This window comes from Littorina saxatilis, linkage group LG11 (genome assembly GCF_037325665.1).
Source record: "Littorina saxatilis isolate snail1 linkage group LG11, US_GU_Lsax_2.0, whole genome shotgun sequence".
NCBI lineage: Eukaryota > Metazoa > Mollusca > Gastropoda > Littorinimorpha > Littorinidae > Littorina > Littorina saxatilis.
In genome coordinates, this window is record NC_090255.1 from 37,489,185 (window position 1) to 37,503,235 (window position 14,051).

At 42.6% G+C, this 14,051-nt stretch overlaps 1 long non-coding RNA gene across 1 annotated transcript in view; it reads right to left on the minus strand.

Moving 5' to 3' along the window:
- Window positions 1-13,328, minus strand: part of LOC138980413 (uncharacterized) — a 399,865-nt gene extending 386,537 nt beyond the window's left edge. The window contains exon 1 of the long non-coding RNA XR_011460319.1: window positions 13,169-13,328. This is a non-coding gene — a long non-coding RNA (uncharacterized lncRNA). The remainder of the gene's footprint in view (window positions 1-13,168) is intronic.
- Between the last annotated feature and the right edge of the window lie 723 nt (window positions 13,329-14,051).

Sequence of the window (14,051 nt, forward strand, 5' to 3'; positions counted from 1 at the left end):
TGTTTTCTCTTGTGTGTTTGGTTCGCTCTTTCTTTAACTCTGTGAGTGTGCATTCATCCATGTCCCTTTGTGAATCCCTGAATGCATGTGTGAGGTCAGTTATTTTTTATGTAATGCAAACATGCATCCACACACAAAATATTGTGTCTTTTGCGTTTGGAAAGTCGAAGAAATCACCCGAATATCTGTGCAATTTCATCCAGACTAGGTCTACAGGTACTAGCGAGATGGAGTTTGGGCGTAGGCAGTGATCGAATACACCCCATGAGAACATTCTTACCCTCGGGGCGTAGTTTGTGCAGACGGAAAAGTGGGTGAAACTTGGTTAGACGCGGGACTGGGATGCAGGGAAGGAGGAAGGAAGAGAAAATGGACAGGTTTTCATTATATATCGCTCCAGGGCTTTTCACAAGAAAAAACGTCCAGTTAAAATACGATAACCTTCTTGGACAAAAATGAGGTTTCGTTGACTATGTTTGTTTCAATTTGTCAATGTTTGTATGTTTTTTGGTTTTTGTTTGCTTTACGCCCAGCCGACCACGAAGGGCCATATCAGGGCGGTGCTGCTTTGACATATAACGTGCGCCACACACAAGACAGAAGTCGCAGCACAGGCTTCATGTCTCACCCAGTCACACTATTCTGACACCGGGCCAACCAGTCCTCGCACTAACCCCATAATGCCAGACGCCAGGCGGAGCAGCCACTAGATTGCCAATTTTAAAGTCTTAGGTATCGGCCGGGGTTTGAACCCACGACCTCCCGCTCACTGGGCGGACGCCTTACCACTGGGCCACCGTGTTGTGGTAATGTCTGGATGTGTGTGTGTCAATCTGTCTCAACACCAATGTCCAACACTCATGCTGCTGCATATCCTCGACCTTCCAAACATTACATGGAAATCCAAAAACCTTCATTTCGCTTCATTTGTCTCATAATTCGTCTACCTGTCCACTGTATAGACATGTGGGTGCTTGTAAGTTATTCTCACCTGATATTATTAATAGGCCAATGCATGTGAAGAATGCACACAAAAAGACAAATACAGAAAACAATTAGTTGACTGCTCTCGTCGCCGTCCAAAGAAATCAAGCAAATTCTCCAAGGCATCAAAATATATGATTGTGCCCAAACCACAAACAAGGGTCCACTTCCACGCGTCAATATCCTTATACTCCAAGCGTACACACTTCCGGATATCGAGCAGTTTGGCGGTAACATGTCCTTATCTGGAAGTGTATCATTTTCAAGTGTCAAGATCTATTTTTATACTGCGGAGAGAGCAAGTGTACCCAGAGGAGTTATAGGGACTTAAGACGCCGTCCAGATTAATAGTTTAAAGCATTGTGTCGGCATTGAAACCTGTTCCTCTGGGATTCTGTGTTAATCACTTTGTCCATAGAATATTGTAGAGAGTGAATTGTGTGGATTGTGTGGACCAACAAAAAACCCAATCTCGAGTATATATCGAATCAGAAAGCTGAATGCCATCAGAAATCTTAACGCATTACACCGGTGTAACACGAAATTTGTACTCCACGAAAAATTTACTCCGGAATAAAAATTTCGTATTCCGAGTAAATGTTTCGTACGAGAAAAGAACTCCTCAAGGCACGAACAAATTACTCCCTCCACAACATTTTTACTCCCCATTTTTTTTACTTCCAGTAAAAATCTTGTACGCAAAAATGGGATGCGGGCGAAGGGATAATGCCAATATGTGATCTCGCGCAAACGAATGTCGCGCTACCCTCCCTCCACCCCTTCCACCACCAAGACTAACAGGGGACAAGGGAGTATAAATTTCGTACACCTGGCATTGGAAGTTAAACTGCTCGTGTCAGGGTGTAGTAATTTATTCGTTTTTTATTCGTCGGGGGAGTAACATTTGTGTACGAAATGTCTACTCGGAACTCACCTGTCGTGGGGAGTAATTTTCTCGTGTAATGGGAGAGTGCTTTTTTCGTAAAGGGAGTAACATTTTCGAACAAAATTTTTACTCCGGAGTAAAATTCTTGTGGGAGTAATTTTCTCGTGTTACACCGGGCCGGGAGACATTGGATATTTTTTCACTCCGAGCAACAACGAAAAGGCGGTATCAGGGTATACCTTTCGCGAATTCGTCGCTGCGCAACAGTATTAATTTGTCTCTTTGGTTTGGAGCACCAATGCCTTTTACTTCGCGTGAGAAGAAAAAGAATAAAAGAATGCCTTAGAACGGAGGATTTAAGAAAGAAGAAAGAACAAGTCTCTAAATCTGGAGTGTGTGGCTGGACAGTACTGGCTTTGGTTTTTTTATTTTGTGCATTGTCAGATCAAAGTAACAATTTGAAGGGATTTTGTTGTAATTAAAAGAGTTCAACTCCTACACGGATGTAGTACAGATCGTACTGATTAGCATTATAACATCTTCAACAGACAGCTTCCAGCTCCGTTACGAGAGGTCATTAGTGGATTTTTACTTTTATACTTCTTCTCTTCTTCAGCGTTCCAGAATTGTCTGGTTACGTGTGAGCTCGTTTGCCCATTTGGGTTCCCCACACTATACTCTGAGAGCATAGTCAGCTCACTCCGCTTTCGTTGAGTAGGCATGCTGGGTATTTTCGTGTTTCCATAACCCACCGAACTCCGACATGGATTTCAGGATCTTTTCCGTGCGCACTTGGTCTTGTGCTTGCGTGTACGCACGAAGGGGGTCACTTGCAGTTCTGCACATAAGTTGACCTGGGAGATCGGAAAAATCTCCACTCTTAACCCACCAGGCGGCAGCGACCGGGATTCGAACTCACGACCTCCCGATTAGGAGGCCGACGTCTTACCACCACGCCACTGCGCCCGCCTACTTTTATACAGAAACGTGGTCATGCTCAAAAGGTTGAAATCAGTCAAACAAAATATATGCCAGTTTGTTTGACTGGTTGTTGATTTTATTTCTCGTATTGTGACGTTGTCACCGGTGAAAACCCGACTGCTAGTTATTTGTAACGCCATCCCTGTATAACTCAAGCTCACTCTGTTCCGACGATTTTTAGTCGGAATGGACATCTCTTCAGCCATAACGGACATGACCTCAATGCCGATTAACTACAACTTCATCTCTCGTTTTTGAACAACAACGTCATCTCTCGTTACAATCAAACTCTCTCCATACGTCGATTTTCAGATCAGCATCTCCCAAGGACCTTGTTGCTGTGCCTCTAGCTGTCGCGGCTAAAGTCCTGAATGCAGCCATCACTCTGAGCCACACAGGCAAAGCCAGGAAGCTTATCCAAAGCGTTTCAATTATTACCTTGGCAGCCAAAGAGGGGAAATTGCCGTCTAAAAGCGGGGACGGGCCTGACGGTTCCAATATTGCGTTGACCGATTCCTGACCAGCCACTCGATAAACTGGGGTAGGTTAGGGAAGGGTTATTAAGGGTGGGAGAGAATGCTATGGGATGAAGGAGAGGTGGGGGGGGGGGGGGTGGGGGTTATTGCTGACAAAGCAGTGGAGGAACTTTGTTGCTCGGATGAAGACCTTGTAGATACGTTACGAGGATCAAACAACAACATGTCAGCGAGTGTCGAAAAAAAGTGCATATGAGAGAGATTGATGGATTGATCTTCAATCTATAAGGGTGAAAGTAAGTGTGTGTGTGTGTGTGTGTGTGTGTGTGTGTGTGTGTGTGTGTGTGTGTGTGTGCGTGTGTGTATGTGTCCGTGTGTGTGTATGTGTGTGTGTGTGCGTGTGTGTGTGAGTTTTATGCGATCGTGTGCGTGTGCATGTTGGTGCCTGAACAGATTTTCAGCCATCAAAGAAGAATAAGCTTAGTTTTCAACAATCTCAAAACTAAGCAGTTTGGAAACGATCACTTTTGCATGTTTTATCTTCCTAATTATTACACCTACCGCTGCACATTTCTGCACACAGGTGCTGCAGACGCAGAAACTTCGAATCGCCGTACAAAAACGATGGTCATAATAACCTGCCAACTGCAGGCATGGATTCTGTGGTCCAATCACCCGCTGGTCGATATCTCACACCCGCTTAAATCGCCCTTACTGATAAAATAATTAGGTGCCCATAACACAATGCTTGAGGATTGTGCACTTGAAGGCTTGATCGCCTGTGCTGAAAGCCTGGGGTAAGGAGTGGTTGAAGGCCGTGGCTATAATGGTCATATTGCTTCACCATGGCAACGGGGGATATCTGCTAATATACGCCTGACGAGCTGTTGAGGGTATTGGGTCATGTCAGCAATTTGATAACGGAGTGCAGAATGGTCCTGTAGGTTCACGTTGGTAAATGGACAGACAGACACGAAAGACAAACTAACTAACTGACTGACAGACAAGCAACATAAGGATAGACTGGCACTGATACAGTTAGACAGACAGACAGACAGACAGACAGACAGACAGACAAACAGACAGACATACATACATGCAGACAGACACACAAACGTTAAGCACACACACGCACACACACACACACACCACAACCACACACACACACACACACACACACACACACACACACACAACCACACACACACACAACCACACACAGTTTCAGCTTTACGGATGTTTGAGGAGAAAAAAAGGGAATATATTTAATATGAACAGAATCAAATTGAAAGCAATCATTTTTTTTTCCAAAAGGCAAAAACCAGTCTTTGTGTCCCAAGAGAGCTAAGATGAATCAGACGACAAAAAGTGATACAAAAAATACAGCTAGATAGACGCTTCGAGGCTTTCAACCTAAAATAAATGTGAATAGCTCAAAATGTGCAGTATGAATGGAGTGACAAGAATCTATAATCCACACTTCAAAAGCTCTTACGGTCTCTAAATCACTTTTCCTTCCAACTCGCCGGAAAGAAATGTTTACTTAGCATCATCCTTTGGGTAATATAAATCGATTCTAGCCATGGATGGCTCTGCTTTTTTTTCTGTTGCACTTTTAATGTGCGCCCCCGTTTGTGTGTGTGTGTGTGTGGGGGGGGGGGGGCTGTATATATGTGTGCGTGTGTGTGCGTGCGTGCGTGCGTGCATGGTTTCTTCTGTTTCTATTTGCATAGCAAATTAGGTTTTTTCGGTGTGTAAATATGTTAAAGATTTACTTTCCGAAGTGACGTCTCGCTCACTTTTTTACATTTAGTCAAGTTTTGACTAAACGTTTTAACATAGAGGGGGAATCGAGACGAGGGTCGTGGTGTATGTGTGTGTGTGTGTGTGTGTGTGTGTGTGTGTGTGTGTGTGTGTGTGTGTGTGTGTGTGTGTGTGTGTGTGTGTGTGTGTGTGTGTGTGTGTGTGTGTGTGTGTGTCTGTCTGTCTGTCTGTCTGTGTGTGTGTGTGTGTAGAGCGATTCAGACTAAACTACTCGACCGATCTTTATGAAATTTCACATGAGAGTTCCTGGGAATGATATCCCCGGATTTTGTTGTTGATTTGTTTCGATAAATGTCTTTGATGACGTCATATCCGGCTTTTTGTAAAAGTTTAGGCGGCACTGTCACACCCTCATTTTTCAATCAAATTAATTGACATTTTGGCAAAGCAATCTTCGACAAAAGCCGGACTTCGGTATTGCATTTCAGCTTGGAGGCTTAAAAATTAATTAATGACTTTGGTCATTAAAAATCTGGCATCGAACGCAGAAGAAGAAGAAGAAGATTAAAAATCTGAAAATTGTAATTAAAAATATTTTTTTATAAAACGATCCAAAATTACTTTTGTTTTATTCTTCATCATGTTCTGATTCCAAAAACCTATAAATATGTTATATTCGGATTAAAAACAAGCTCTGAAAATTAAAAATATAAAAATTATGATTAAAATTAAATTTCCGAAATCGTTTTAAAAACTATTTCATCTTATTTCTTGTCGGTTCCTGATTCAAAAAACATATAGATATGATATGTTTGGATTATAAACACGCTCAGAAAGTTAAAACGAAGAGAGGTACAGAAAAGCAAAGCGTGCTATGAAGCACAGCGCAACCGCTACCGCGCCAAACAGGCTCGTCACTTTTACTGCCTTTTGCACTCGCGGCGGACTACGTTCAGTTTCATTCTGTGAGTTCCACAGCTTGACTAAATGTAGTAATTTCGCCTTATGCGACTTGTTTCTTTCTTTTCTTCTCTCGCTCTCGCTCTCTCGCGCTCTCGCGCTCTCGCTCTCTCGCTCTCTCGCTCTCTCGCTCTCTCGCTCTCTCGCTCTCTCGCTCTCTCTCTCTCTCTCTCTCTCTCTCTCTCTCTCTCTCTCTCTCTCTCTCTCTCTCTCTCTCAATAACGTACCCCTGAATGACAAAGCTGCAGACAGGCAGACGACAGGTCTCAACACCAAGATCCGATAAAGGGAGACCGCGCATCCATTCAAATCTGATTTTAGACCTAATTTCTCAGAATGAATGATTGTCCGACAGTAATCTCAATGGTCGTACAACGAAGTCAGTTGGCCAAACACACGTCGATGGGACTGTTTGTCAATGAAAATGAAATAATTGATCATTTTAATGGGTGGTCTATTCTGGATGTTTGTCAAAACGGCCGGCGAGGCATACAATCACTGCGTTGCGAGAAGTACATTTAACGACACCGTCCTTTCCGTCAATTTGTTTGTTTGCTTAACGCCCAGCCGACCACGAAGGGCCATATCAGGGCGGTGCTGCTTTGACATAACGTGCGCCACACAAGACAGAAGTCGCAGCACAGGCTTCATGTCTCACCCAGTCACATTATTCTGACACCGGACCAACCAGTCCTAGCACTAACCCCATAATGCCAGACGCCAGGCGGAGCAGCCACTAGATTGCCAATTTCAACTCCAACGTTCACTCATGTTTTTAGCCCGAGTGGATTTTTACGTGTATGGCCGTTTTTACCCCGCCATTCAGGCAGCATACGCCGATTTCGGGGGAGGCATGCTGGGTATTTTCGTGTTTCCATAACCCACCAAACTCTGACATGGGTTACAGGATCTTTTTCGTGCGCACTTGGTCTTGTGCTTGCGTGTACACACTAAGGGGGTTAAGTCACTAGCAGGTCTGCACATAAGATGACCTGGAAGATCGGAAAAATCTCCACTCTTAACCCACCGGGCGGCAGCGACCGGGATTCGAACTCACGACCTCCAGATTAGGAGGCCGACGTCTTACCACCACGCCACTGCGCCCGTCTAAAACCCATGTCAATTTGCAAACTAGATTCCCCCCACCCCCCAATCCGACAAAAACTCATATTTAGGCGGCTAGGCGAGACTACAAAAGAGTGCATGTGTGGGCGCGTTCAATTGAAAACAATAATAACAAGAATTGTAACTAAAATCGATCGATGCATAATCATTTTGACCAAAATATGACATTTTACGCAGATCTCGACAGTCATTGTCCATACGGAGAAAAAAATAAAGAAAAAAAGAACGATGAAGGGTATAGAGAGTCCCAAGGAGGAAAACGTGAAGATAGGGTTTGGTGGAAAGGGAAGTAAGTCGTGTAGAAACCGTCTGACGTGTTCAGACGTATTTAGTCAATTTACAATGACACCGACGTAGACGTGTTATATACCAAGAGTCGTTTGTCCCTACCATTTTCTTTCTGTTTCTTGTTCAGACTACGAAAAGAAAGTTTATTGAGTCAAGGAGACTTCCAAAGACACATGGATTGTGTGCCCTTCAACCTCAAAGATGCCTTTCAACACAGGAATATCAGCACTGAATATTTTGTGTTGTAAGAAAATCCATTAAACCTTATTAAAAATGGTAGCAAATTTCAACCTGGAAAATGATTTCGTTGTGGTTTTGAGCAAATGTCTTTAAATAAAACCGTTCGCTATTCAGAGTTGCAAAATGTACAGGACGTATAAAATGAGAAGAAGACTACACGAAGCCATTATAATAATAATAATAATAACGGGTATTTATATAGCGCCTTATCCGAAGTTGGTTTAAGCGTGTTTTTATTAATTTCTTGTATACATGTTATATACAGTAACAACATTAAGAACGTTAACAAGCAGACTGCTAATGGACACGTTCTAAAACTGATAATCAATACACATTCTGATAACAAGACATGGCGAACAAGTGATAACTTTAACCCTTTTCTTTCAAAATAGTTCATAATATTTTATACAAATAAAGAGAGGGAGAGAGAGAGAGAGAGAGAGAGAGAGAGAGAGAGAGAGAGAGAGAGAGAGAGAGAGAGAGAGAGAGAGAGAGAGAGAGAGAGAGAGAGAGAGAGAGAGTGCTTTGCTACATCTATTGCTGTCACTGTTAATATAATATCAGCCGAAGCGATCAGTTGAAATAACGTAATCTTGTACAGCAGAAAATATTTTCGTGTTCAAAGATATAGTTTTGCAATCCAGAGCGTGCGTTGGCAGACTATTGAATAAAATGGTTCTATGTTCTTTAAATTTTGGACAATGTGACAAAAAGTGTTCAGCGTCTTCCGGGCGTACTCCACACGAGCATTCTAAATTATCAGAGAGGTGTCGGTTAACACGGTCGTGTTGCAAATCGCTCATATTTAATCTCAACCTGCTGTGAAATACCTGTGCCTTACGGTTGCCTAAATAATAATACTGTGGAACAACAACATCTCCATTGGTCAAAAATCTTTTAAATTCACCAACTGACTGCGTTTGTCGTATATTTTCTGGAAGATTATTCCACAAAGCTGTCGTTGAAGGAAGAACTGAAGATTTACATAACTCACTTCTGCATAATGGAACCTTACGTTCAAGAGGGCGTCGTCTGTGGTAAGGATTTACATCGGAAACCAAGACCGGCAGTTTGGAATATAAATATGCTGGGGTTAAACGATTTACAATTTTATAATACAGCAAGAGTTTATGACGACGTCGCCTTTCTTTCAGGGGCACAAAACCCGATTCATTATGCAATTTTTGGTGGCTTGTACCACGAACTGCACCTACAATAATTCGGATTGCATCGAGATGCAAGGTCTCCAACTCGTCTGCCAAACACTTCGTACAGTTATCCCAAATAACGTCCGCGTAATCAAACAATGGTAATATAAAGGATTTGTATATAACTTCAAGCGATTTTCTGTTTAGACGATACTTGAATAAACCAAAACACGCAATTGACTTTCTACACTTAGCAATGCGACTTTTATCCGAAGTTCAAAGCGCGTATGCCGTGTGAGATGGCATTCATTTTTTTACACAATATATCACGCATTCACATCGGCCAGTAGATCATCAGCCTTTTGGCGCTGCATCCACCTTTCACGGCCTATTATTCCAAGTCACACGGGTATTTTGGTGGACATTTTTATCTACGCCTATACAATTTTGCCAGGAAAGACCCTTTTGTCAATCGTGGGATCTTTAACGTGCATACCCCAATGTAGTGTACACGAAGGGACCTCGGTTTATCGTCTCATCCGAAAGACTAGCACTTGAACCCACCACCAAGGTTAGGAAAGGGGGAGAAAATTGCTAACGCCCTGACCCAGGGTCGAACTCGCAACCTCTCGCTTCCGAGCGCAAGTGCGTTACCACTCGGCCACCCAGTCGGTGGTATCAGCCATCTGCACTTATGGTAGAATGACCAAGATCTTTAACGTGCCATTGTGGTGACACGGGGGAGGGAGATGGATACCGTCTCTGGGTCTGCACATAAAGTTGACCCGTGTCCGTCCCGGCCCGGATTCGAACCAGCGACCTCTCGATCACAAGTCCAGTGCTCTACCACCTGAGCTACCCGGGCCCCAAATTCGCTACTATACAGAGAGAAACTCCTTGCAAGCGAAGAACGAAGAATCACCATGGTGTTTGAATGTTTGAAAAAAAAGACTGTATTTGCTTTACATTCATTTCAAAGTTGTATTATTCGGACCGTTTGTCAAGTTGTCTATAAATTCACTCCAACAGGTTTTTTACAAAAATAATGAATATAAAAAAAATCCAGCTGTAGACAGATAGCAGGTACCCTGGCTGTTCATTTGTTGTATAGGGCCAAGTGGAAAGATGTTTTTTAAAGTTTTTTTTTATATACATAAAGACAAGTTTACAAGTATACATTGGCACGTATATACAATAAACGTACATTTAACATACATTTACATGGGTGAAGATTTGCGAACAGGTAATGATAATATAATAATAATAATAATAATAATAAATGAGCATTTATATAGCGCAACATCATAACTTTACAATTATGCTCTTTGCGCTTGACACATTTAAAATTAAATTAAAACAGTTATACAAGCATTTACATCTACAGGTAAGGGGTGTAAGAGAGAGAGAGAGAGAGAGAGAGAGAGAGAGAGAGAGAGAGAGAGAGAGAGACAGACAGAGAGAGAGTGAGAGAGAGACAGAGAGAGACAGAGAGACAGAGAGACAGAGAGAGAGAGAGACAGAGAGAGAGAGAGAGACAGAGAGAGAGACAGAGAGAGAGAGAGAAAGAGGGAGAGAGAGAGAGAGAGAGAGAGAGAGAGAGAGAGAGAGAGAGAGAGAGAGAGAGAGAGATGGTGGTGGTCTCAGTAATTGTTATTGAGTACAGGTTCAATTAAAACAAAACGGGCTTGTGGACATAGAAGGCGTTTAAACTGGACACGTGTAATAGGAGACCCCAAAAAAAACCAACAACAAACAAAACAGGATCAATCAATAATGATCCTTGTACTTGTACTAGTTCCAATCAGCATTACATTGTTGAATATTGCTACTGAGGCCAAAAAAAATATAGGTGTGGTTACGGTAACATTGCCAAAAAAAATAGGGTAGGAAGGTAGGCAATCACTTTTTTTTTTTTTTTTTTTTTTTTATAATGTGTACATATTAAACCTACTTGACAGGGAAATAAGTGTGCGACTCGGGCGCTTTCGCTTTCATTGCGTTTTCTGCACTCGTTTTTGTTTTTTTTGACAAATGTAATAAAAAGTTATAGGATCGGCCCCTAAAAATAGGGTAGGTCGGGTTACCGTAACCACACCTATTTTTTTTTTTTTTTAGGCCCAATGAAGGCGTTATATATTTCTATTCTAACAGTTGTTCTTATATCACATGTAACAGCCTGGTCGGATGTGAGACGGCGCGCCGTACTGTTTGAACGAGAAGGAATGTGCCTTTAACCTAACTTTTTCAGCTTATAGCCTCGTTGTTTTTATCAAGATATTAACCATCAATCGTGAAAGTTTGTGTGTTTTCATTTTCTTCAGAATTAGTGTTTTTAGCTGGGTTGTTTTTTCTTCTGGTTTTAAGAGTATAGAAAACTTCGCGTGTATCGTCAACGGAAAGGTCAGCGCACATTTTGCGGAAATCGTCAATGGAGCCAAGACGGCAAACAGGAAACGGTTTTATGAAGAAGCCATCCCGTCATCCACCATTACTCATGCGTTGTCCTTCCTTCGAATTGTGTGTGTGTGTGTATGTGTGTGTGTGTGTGTGTGTGTGTGTATGTGTGTGTCATGTGTGTGTGTGTGTGTGCGTGTGTGTGGGCGTCAGTGTGTGCGTGCGTGCGTGCTTGCGTGCGTGTGCGTTTGTTTTCTCCAATTATGTTTTTGATGTGATTTTTTTCTCCTGGCTTCGTTTAGTTTTTCGTACATCGTCAACATCTCGGTCAGCCTTTGCTAGGAGGACATCGTCCAAAAAAAACCGAGACGGCCAAGGGGAGGTAAGCTGGGGGCAAGGGAAAGAACCGCGCTAAATCAATATCGCTTGTGACAGAGGCACGTCGGGGCTATCGACCTGAGAGCATCCAATTCCGTCATGTCCCCCTTAGCTCAGGCCACATTTCGGTCACTGGAACATTGGGTGGGCTAGCTAGCCAGCTATAACGCTGTCCTAGGCCTATAGGCCCTATGTGTGTGTACCCTCACGCACGCCGACGTCTTTTATCAATGAAAGCTCAAACGCCTTGCTGTCTGTTTCGATGTCTGCATGCTAACTACACTAGCTAGAAACACTCTCGATGTCTGTATTTATGCGTGCCTATGTCAGTTCTGAATGAAGGTTTGATCGCCTGGATGTCTGTTTCGATGGGTGCAGGGTTTCTCCACTACTCAGAAACACCCTCGATGTCTGTATGAATGTGTGCCAAAGTCTGTTCTGGGTGTAAGTTAGACCTGTTTCGATGTTCGCATGCTAGATCTAACTACGCTGATCAGAAACACTTTCGATGTCTGTATGTATGCGTGCCAAAATCTGTTCTGAATGTGGACTGGTTTGATCGCCTGGATGTCTGTTTCGATGGGTGCAGGGTTTCTCCACTACTCAGAAACACCCTCGATGTCTGTATGAATGTGTGCCAAAGTCTGTTCTGAATGAAGGTTTGATCGCTTGGCTGTCTGATTCGATGTCTACATGCTAACTACACTAGCCACAAACACTTACGATATCTGTATCTATGTGTGCCAAAGTCTGTTCTGAATGAAGGTTTGATCGCTTGGCTGTCTGATTCGATGTCTACATGCTAACTACACTAGCCACAAACACTTACGATATCTGTATCTATGTGTGCCAAAGTCTGTTCTGGATGTAGGTTTGATCGCTTGGCTGTCTGATTCGATGTGCGTTTCAACACTAGTCAGCTTACAAACTCGATGTCTGTATAATGTACTAACACGCATGCCAAATTTTGTAAGTTCCGGGTGATAGATTGATTGCCAGTCCGCTTAGGGGCAAATTATACCTGCGCAGAGTCAGCGGCACAGACGACACACTGCAGATTATTGAGGTAATTCTTTTTTTCCCAGCCCGCTTCACGTTGCGTGAAAAGAAAAACAGCCAAGTACTCGTCATAATCCCTATCGCAGCATGCAGCGCCGCTGACTCTGCGCAGGTATAATTTGCCCCTTATAAGCAGAATATACCTGCGCAGTTTCAGCGGCACAGACGACGCACTGCCTATTATTTATGCCGCGATAGGGATTATGACGAGTTCTTGGCTTTTTTTCTTTTCACGCAACGTGTAGAGGGCTGGGATCATCTGCAGTGCGTCGTCGGTCCTGCTGAAGTTACATAGGTGAGCGGAGCCCCTTACAGTTACACCCCTCGATGACTGCATGTATACATGACTGTACGCGTGCCAATGTATGTTTCGGGGTGTACTCTCGATCGCCTGGCTGCATGGCTGTTTTGATGACTGCAGGTTAGCTATAGTCAGGTAACACTCACTTAAGGGTATTCAGCTGGTATTTCCTTGTTTTTACTACCTATTTACACCCCCGGTATAGGGGTGTGTATAGGTTTCGCTCGATGTGTTTGTTTGTTTGTTTGTTTGTTTGTGTTCGCATATAGATCTCAAGAATGAACGGACCGATCGTCACCAAACTTGGTGAACAGGTTCTATACATTCCTGAGACGGTCCTTACAAAAATTGGGACCAGTCAAACACACGGTTAGGGAGTTATTGGTGGATTAAAATTATACAAGGACTTATAGAGGGACATCTTAATGGTCAAAGGGAAATAACCATTCTCACTCAGTCACTGCCACCAACTGAGAAGGTTATTTCCCTTTGACGGGGGTGTTTTTCCTACCTCGTAGGAATTTCTTGTTTATTTATGTTTTTATTACTTAATTAGTGGAAGAATCTGTTGTAATGTATGTTTGATGGTGTATACTTTTAATCAAGCGTTGCTGACTATGAATGTAGATGTAAATGCTTGTATAACTGTGTTTGAATTTTAAATGTGTCAAGCGCAAAGAGCATAATTGTAAAGTCATGATGTTGCACTATATAAATGCTCATTTATTATTATTATTATTATAATATCTGTATGCACTTACACGTATGCCGAAGGCTGTCCCGGATGCAAACCCGATCGCCTTGCTGTCTGTTTCAATGTCTGTATATTGTGTACATAAAAATCAATACCAATTAGTTCATGGACAGTTTCTATCATTGAAAAAACGAAACATTTACTAGAAACTTTATTGATCTTTGAAGTCGACAAACAAGATGCACATCAGACAAATGATAATGAAGAACAAATGAACACTTTGCTTCTACTTCAACCATGTTTTGAAGAAAATGTTTAGTTTGTAACTGTCTTGGCTTGCCAATCATCGGATCTGAAGTGTTCTGTTTGTCGG